Source organism: Petaurus breviceps, unplaced genomic scaffold (assembly GCF_028583685.1).
Source record: "Petaurus breviceps papuanus isolate PSGF00001 unplaced genomic scaffold, PetGlider_PUasm1.0 186, whole genome shotgun sequence".
NCBI lineage: Eukaryota > Metazoa > Chordata > Mammalia > Diprotodontia > Petauridae > Petaurus > Petaurus breviceps.
In genome coordinates this window covers 56,662,637-56,670,605 of record NW_027185798.1, presented here as the reverse complement: position 1 = coordinate 56,670,605, position 7,969 = coordinate 56,662,637, and the positions used below count along the sequence as shown (strand labels likewise).

Here is a 7,969-nt window from a genome sequence, read left to right as displayed (position 1 = left end):
CCTTCCTCACACCATGGCTGACTCAAGTGATTTGCCTCCTCGGTTCTCTGTATTTTGATTTTCTTGAATGTTTTGCTCTGATTTGTTATTAAATAGAGAGTTCACTATACTATGTAATCAAAATCTTGAAAGCTATTCACAGCAGCAGTCCTTTGGAAAGGTGCTCATGTTTGGCTTTACAAGTAGGAGTGTTTTTTTTTTCTTTATAGATTCACTATCTTATTCTGAGTATGAACCCAGATATTTTCTCTTCCCATAGTACTTATATATGATTGAGTCTTTTTTCCTTGGCTTATTTTGTTATTATTATTAGCATATTATTGTTGTCAAGTTCCAGACCCATGGATGATGGCTTAGGCTTCAGATTTTACATTACGTTGTTTTCTAGGTTAGGTCTAGGAGCCTGACTTTGGTCATGCCTCTCAACCCTGATCCAAGGCTAGGGCTCCTAGCTACACAGTCATTGTAAACACTATGGCTCTTTGTGATCTCTCCTGTGAGTGGGAACTTCAGCTCACACCTCTGCCCTGGAACCAAAATCCAAACCAGGAATTCTGCTCTCTGGTGAGTGCCCACTCAGCAGCATATCCTCCCCTCTGCTTCTGCACTCGCTAGGAATGCACTCAATCCTCTTCACACATAGCTGGACCTGGGGACTGCAAATGATCAACACACATGTGCCTGGCATCCATTGACAGGAGAGAGATACTCAATCTTCTTTTGCTCAGTTATCTAACCCCCACACTATTAGTAAGCTGAATGTGTCTACAGCCCTGGATGCTCTCAGTCCACAGGGCTGATGGCTTGGTGATTCAGCAGAATCTGGCTTGAGGTATTTGCATTTCAATTGAGTCAGACATTCACCTCTCTAAGGTTTTCTTAAAGTTATCCCAAGGTATCTTAAGAGGACAACTGCTTTACCATGACATTTAATTATTTCTGATGCTTAAAATTGGCTTTGAGGCAATAGTTTTACTATTTTTTGTGGGAGAATTTTGGACAGTACAGTGTTTCCCTTCCTTTTTATTTTTTTTAATTTTTTTTCATTGTTTCTCTTCTTATTCCACCATCTTCCTAGAATCTTCTCCCTTGAAATGTGTCTCAGACAGAGACAGACAGACAGAGACAGAGAGAGTATATTCTAGGAGTGGAGTACAACAAATGAGACAGCGTAGAGAGGAGAGATGGAATGTCATGTGTGAAGAACAAAAAGAATGCCTTATTGGCTAGATTGTAGAATGAGGGAGGAGGAATCAATAATGAGGTGGGAAAGAGAAATTAGGACAAAGCTGTGAAGAGCTTTAAAAACTAAACTGAGAAAATTGTATTCTATCCTTGAGGCAACAGAGTTCAATGACATTTATTGAGTAAAGAAGAGACATTGTCAAAACTGCACGAGAGAAATCAGTGGAGAGAAACTTGAGGCAGGAGGATTAATTAAAAAGCTGCTGCAATCTCGTGGGAAAGAAGTTTTGAGTTTAAATGCATTGGTAGAAGTCCTACAAACCTGTTGACTGAGTATATTACAAATTGATGTAACTCAGCTTTGATTGAGCCTTCACTGTAGGAAGGCACCCCTGTATTCTTACCTAATTGATTTCCTATCATGGTCTTCACAGAAGCTGTTCCAAAGAATACTTTCCCTCCTCAGGCCTCCCACAAGTCTTTCTCTTCCCACTCTCTCAGATGAGGATTTTACTTTTGGTTTGCATGAAAAAAAAATGAGTGTCAAATGTGAGTTCCCTCTTCACCTATTATTCTCATTTTAAAATCCTGATGTCATCTTTAATTCTCTTCCTTCCAGTAGCTTCTGATGAAGAGATTCTTGCATATATAGTAGTATTTATATATGAACTCAGTTGCAGATATAGGACTGGAGATCTGGTGAGAACTAAGCATAAACATGCAGAGCAGTAAGTCATCTTCATACAGGTAAAGACTGAACCCATGGAGTTTTATGGAATAAGTCACCAAAAGTATTGGGTACAGAAATAAAAGAAGAGGGCCCAGGATGGAGGTTTGGATAACATCCATAGGGAGGGAACATGATGGAGAGAGTGAGCTAGTAATGGAAAATGCTTAAACATGTAAAAGGAAAAGTAGGAGAAAGTAATATTTTCTAGTAAAAGACACTCCATACTCCATGGTTTTACTTTTGCATTGGGTGTAATCATATTTGGCATGCTTTCCTTGCCCACTTCTGTCCTTTAGTTACCTTAGGTACCTTCCAGTGTCACCTCAAATCCCATCTACTTTAGGAAGCCCTTTCTCATCCCTTCCCCTCAGCTGCTAATGCCCTACCTTTCCAAACTACCTTTCATCTCATCCATTTACATTGTGTATGTACCTGATTATTTATGTCTCCCTCGTGAATATGTGAGCTTCATGAGGTCAGGGACTGGTTTTGCTTTTCATTGTATACATAGAAAAATGGATAGTCAATAGTGTCCAACACAGGAGAGAGTTCTAGAAGAACCAGAACTGAAAAAAGCCCATTAGATTTGTCCCAACTAGGTCAAAAAATGAAGCCATTTGGCTCCTAAAGAGAACAGTAGTTACTTTAGAGGGAGTGTTTAAGTTGAATGGTGGGATGACAAGGCAGTTTGTAAAGGTTTGAAAGATAAGAGTGGAGGAAATTGGGACAGTGAGGATAGATTATGATGATGATGATGATGATTTTCATTTCTCAAGAAATATATAAGATGGTAGCTTGAGGGCATTGTAAGGTCTAGTGATTTTTTTTTGGTTTTTATTAATTTGTGTACTTTTAGTTTACAAGATTCATTTCTACAATTCCTTGAGTTTCAAATTTTCTCTCCCTACCCCCCCATGGTGGCATACAATCAAGTATAGTATCTGCAAATACTTTCATATTAGGCATTAGTCAGGCTATAAAGAAGGATTGTAACAGATGGAATGAAGAATGGGAAGGAGGAAACAAAACAAAACAAGATTACGAAAAAGGGCAGGTAGTTTGCTTCAATCTGGGTTCAATCGCAGTTTTTTCTTTGGATGTAAACATTTCTCTCCATCATGAGTCTTTTGGGTTTGACTTATGTCTCTGGATTGCTGAGAAGAGTCCAGTTTATGAAAGTTGGTCGTTACACATATGTTGAGTCTGTAATTGTGTACAAATTCCTGCTGGCTCTACTCTTCACACTCAGCATTAGTTCATATAAGCTGTAATGGAAATGCAAATTTAAAGATCTTCCCTGCCCCTAGGCTAAAGTGCACCTGGAGACTGGGGTGGGAGGCTTGTTTTTCAGTTGATACTTTTTGATTGGCCAGTGGGTCCAAAAGGTTGTTACATTCTCTGAGCCAGGAGAAGGCTATATAAGCCCTGATGTGTAGCTTTGTTTTGGGACTCACTTTGAGAAGTGTTCTGTGATTTGATCTGAATTCTGGGAAGCCGTTGTTGAGAGTCCCCCGGCTTTGAAAAACCCAGAATGTGGAAACCCAGATGTTGACTGGGTATGGATGTAATGGTTGGACAGTTTGGAAATCTGTCTACTTGATGTTTCTGTCTTGATAATTATGCCTGTATACTTTGAGGTTCAGTGTGCTGACCTTTTCTCCTGAACAAGGTAAACGATATATGTCTGACTGATTAAAGTAAGCTTGTTAACCCATTTTGAGTTGCTTTCCTTTAACAAAGCAGATCCAAGAATCTGTGTGAGCAGGCACCCTGGGGACACTGGGGTGCTTGCTGCTACATAAGCCTCTCCAGGTAAATATGAAGTACATTTGCTCCTCATTTCTTATTGCAAAATAGAATCTTATAACATGCATATACCACAACTTTTCATCCATTCCCCAATTGATAAGCACTCCCTTAATTTCTAATTCTATGCTACCACAAAAAAGCTGCTATAAATATTTTTGTACATATGGGTCTTTTCCCCACTTCTATGATCTCTTTGGGATACAACACTAGAAGTGGTATTGCTGGGTCAAAGGGTATGAAATTATTTATAACCCTTTAGATATAATTCTAGATTGCTTTCCAGAATGGTTGGATCAGTTCACAACTCAACCAGCAATGCATTAGTGTTCCAATTTGTCCACATCCTCTCCAGCATTTGTCATTTTCCTGTTTTGTCATCTTAGCCAATCTGACTGGTGAAATGTGGTACCTCAGAGTTGCTTTGATTTGCATTTCTCTAATCAATAGTGATTTAGAGCATTTCTTCATGTGCTTATAGATAGCTTTAATTTCTTTCTTTGAAAATTGCCTGTTCATATCCTTTGACCATTTATCAATTGGGGAATGACTTGTATTCTTGTAGATTTGGCTCAATTCTCTATATATTTTAGAAATGAGTCCTTATCAGAGACATAGGTTGTAAAAATTATTTCCCAGTTTCCCACCTACCTCTTAATCTTGTTTACATTGGCTTTGTTTGCACAGAAACTTTACAATTTAATGTAATCAAAATTATCCATTTTCCCTTTTTTAATGCTCTCTAATTCTTGTTTAGTCATAAAGTATCCCCCTGTCCTCAAATCTGACAGGTAAACTATTCCTTGTTTTCCAACATTGCTTACAGTATCAAACTTTATACCTAGATCATGCATCCATTTAGACTTGATTTTGTTATATGGTGTTAGGTAATGGTTTATGCCCAGTTTCTGCTATACTATATTCCAGTTTTCCCAGCAGTTTTTGTCAAGTAGTGAGTTCTTATCCCAAAAACTGGTGTCTTGGGGTTTATCAAACAATAGATTACTATAGTCATTGACTGCCGAATCTCATTTGCCTAATCTATTCCATTGATCCACTACTCTTATTTCTCAGCCAGTACCAAGTAGTTTTGATGACTGCTGCTTTATAATACAGATTAAAACCTGATATAGCTAGTCCACCTACCCTAGCTTTTCTTTTCATTAATTCCCTTAATATTCTGGACCGTTTATTCTTCCAAATGAATTTTGTTATTATTTTTTTTCTTGCTCTATAAAGTAGTTTTTTGATAAATTGATTGGTATGGCATTAAACATATAATTTAATTTAGACAAAATTGTCTTTTTTATTATATTAGCTTGACCCAGACATGAGCAATTGATATTTTTCCAATTAGTTAGATCTGACTTTATTTGTGTGAAAAGTGTTTTGTAGTTGTGGTCATATAGGTCCTGGGTTGGTTTTGCCAGGTAGATTCCCAAGTTTCTTTTTAATGTCTACAGTAACTTTAAATGTGATATCTCTTTCTATCTCTTGGTGTTGAATTTCATTAGAAATATATAGGAATGCCGAGTATTTATGTGGGTTTATATTATATCCTGCAATGTTACCAAATTTATTTATTGTCTCAAGTAGTTTTTTACTTGATTCTCTAGGATTCTCTAAGTATATCATTATATCATCTGCAAAGAGTGATAGCTTAGGGGGTGGAGAGAAGATAGCGGAGTAGAAGCATGACCTCCCCGCAGCTCTGGCTTCCACCTTCCCCAATCAATGTAAAAACGGACTCTGAATAAATTTTGGAGCTGAAGAACTCAAAAAATGACTCAGAGAAGCTAACCTACCACTGAGGACAGACCAGAAGGCCAGCAGGAATCAGCCAGCACAATGCTGTGGGAGCTAAATCCACCAGTCAGAGGGATTCCAGATCAGCAGCAGCTGTGGCCTTTTCCAGAACTATCAACACATAGATGTGAAGGAAAAAGTGAGAGGTCAGTGCAGTGTGGACTTTGGGACCCAGAAAGTGGCAATGTGTTGGCTTTTGCCCCTGGGGCGAGAAGCAGCTGAGACGCCCAGCACAGCCAGTCAGCGCCACCTGGCAGCTTCAGCTCCTGGCCTGCAGAGTGTAGGGAGACCAAGCAACTGGTCTGAGGGGTAATTGCTCTTGCTTTAAACTGCTTGGATCTGGATTGCAGTCTAGGGTGGCGTTCCTGGGATGTGTGTCCTGCTTGCCAGAGCATATGGAGGCCTCAGAGAGGGCACCCATCTAATACCTCCGGCAACCGAGAAAACCCCAGCATTTGGGATGAAAGCTGCCCTGTCTGGTGGCAGAATCCTACTGTGGCGAAAAGCCCAGGGGTCAAGTGAATGTGGAGTGCCATGACCAGGCAAAGGAAACAAAGTAGACAGAAGATTCTAACATTAGACTCCTATTTGGGGGACAAAAAGGAGCAAAGCATGGAACAGGAGGAAGACAGTGAAGTCAGACCTCCTGCACCAAAAGCTTCAAGGGAAATTATGAGCTGGTTACAGGCCACAGAGGACCTTAAGAGAAGTGGAGGAAAAAATGGGAAGAGAAATGAGAGTGATGCAAGAAAATTTAAAATGAGGGTCAACAGCCTGACTGAGGAAAATAATACCTTAAAAAACAGACTGACTCAATTGGCAAAAGAGGCCCAAAAAAATCAATGAGGAGAAGAATGCCTTAAAAAGACAAATTTTTCAGATGGAAAAAGAATCTCAAAATCTCACTGAGGAGAGTCATTGCTTCAGAATTATATTGGAGCAAATGGAAGCTTATGACTTCATGAAAAATCAAAATGCTGTTAAACAGATCCAAACAAATGAAAGAATAGAGGCAATGTGCTATATCTCATGGGAAAAATCACTGACCTGGAAAATAGATCCAGGAGAGATAATTTAAAAATTATTGGTCTACCTGAAAGCCATGATCAAAGTAAGAACCTGGAAATCGTCCTCCAGGAAGTTATCAAACAAAACCACCCTGATGTTTTAGAAAAAGAGGGCAAAACAGAGGTTGAAAGAATCCACCAATCACCTCCTGAAAAAGATCCCAAAAAGAAAACTCCTAGGAATATTATAGTCAGTTTCCAGAATTCCCAGATCAAGTAGAGAATATTACAAAGAGCCAGGAAGAAACAATTTGAATATTGTGGAAACACAATCAAGATAACCCAGGATCTGGCAGCTTCTACACTGAGGGATCGAAGGGCTTGGAATATGATATTTTGGAGGTCAAAGGAGCTGGGATTAAAATCACGAATCACCTACCCAGAAAAACTAAGTATCATGTTTCAGGGGAAAATGTTGTCATTCAGAGGAATAGAGGACTTTCAAGCATTCTTGCTGAAAAAAACAGAGTTGAACAGAAAATTCAGATACAAGAAGCAGAAGAAGCAGGAGAAGGTAAACAGGGAAAAGAAATCACAAGGAACTTATCAAAGTTGAACCATTAACATTCCTATGTGGAAAATCAGTAATTGTAACTTATGAAACTTTTGTCACTATGAAAATAGTTGAAGGGAATATATATATATATATACATATACATATGTAATATATATATGTCTATATATGAGGGTACATGGGCATATGAATACATATGTGAATATGCGTATATATGTTTATAGGTGTACATAGATAGAGGGCATAGGACCAATTTAACAGGAAGGGATGATACTTAAAAGGTGAAATTAAGAGGAGAGAGAGGAATATAATGAGAGGAGGTGGGGAGAGACAGAATGAGGTAAACTATCTCATATAGAAGAGGCAAGAGAAAATTGTTACAAAGGAGGGGAAGAATAGGAAGGCAAAAGGGAACAGGCCAACCTTATTCTCATTGAATTTGACTCAGGGAGGGAATGAAATAATCACTTAATAGGATATCTCACCCTACAGGAGAGTAGGGGAGAAGGGGATGACAGGGGGGATGATGGAAGGGAGGGCAGCCTGAGGGGGAAGGCAGTTGGAAGCACCCACTTTTGAAAAGGGAAGGTATCAACATAGAGAATAGAAGAAGTGGGAGATGGGATAGGAGGGAGGGACATATAGACAGTCTTTTACAGTATATCTACTGTTATTGTTTTTCATTAGCTTCACATGTACAACCTATACTGAACTATTTATCTTCCCAGTAAGGGTGGGTGACAAGGGAGGAAGGGAATGAATCTAGAATTCAAAGTTTTAAAATGAAATGTTTAAATACACACACACACACACACACACACACACACACACATATATATATATATATATATATATATATAT

At 38.8% G+C, this 7,969-nt stretch overlaps 1 long non-coding RNA gene across 2 annotated transcripts in view; it reads left to right on the top strand.

Moving 5' to 3' along the window:
- The first annotated feature begins 3,224 nt into the window (after nucleotides 1-3,224).
- The window catches only part of LOC138162938 (uncharacterized), a 1,121,756-nt gene continuing 1,117,011 nt past the window's right edge, over nucleotides 3,225-7,969 (top strand). The window contains exon 1 of one of the 2 annotated variants that reach the window (XR_011168755.1): nucleotides 3,225-3,584. This is a non-coding gene — a long non-coding RNA (uncharacterized lncRNA). The remainder of the gene's footprint in view (nucleotides 3,585-7,969) is intronic. The other variant, XR_011168754.1, reaches the window with a different exon arrangement.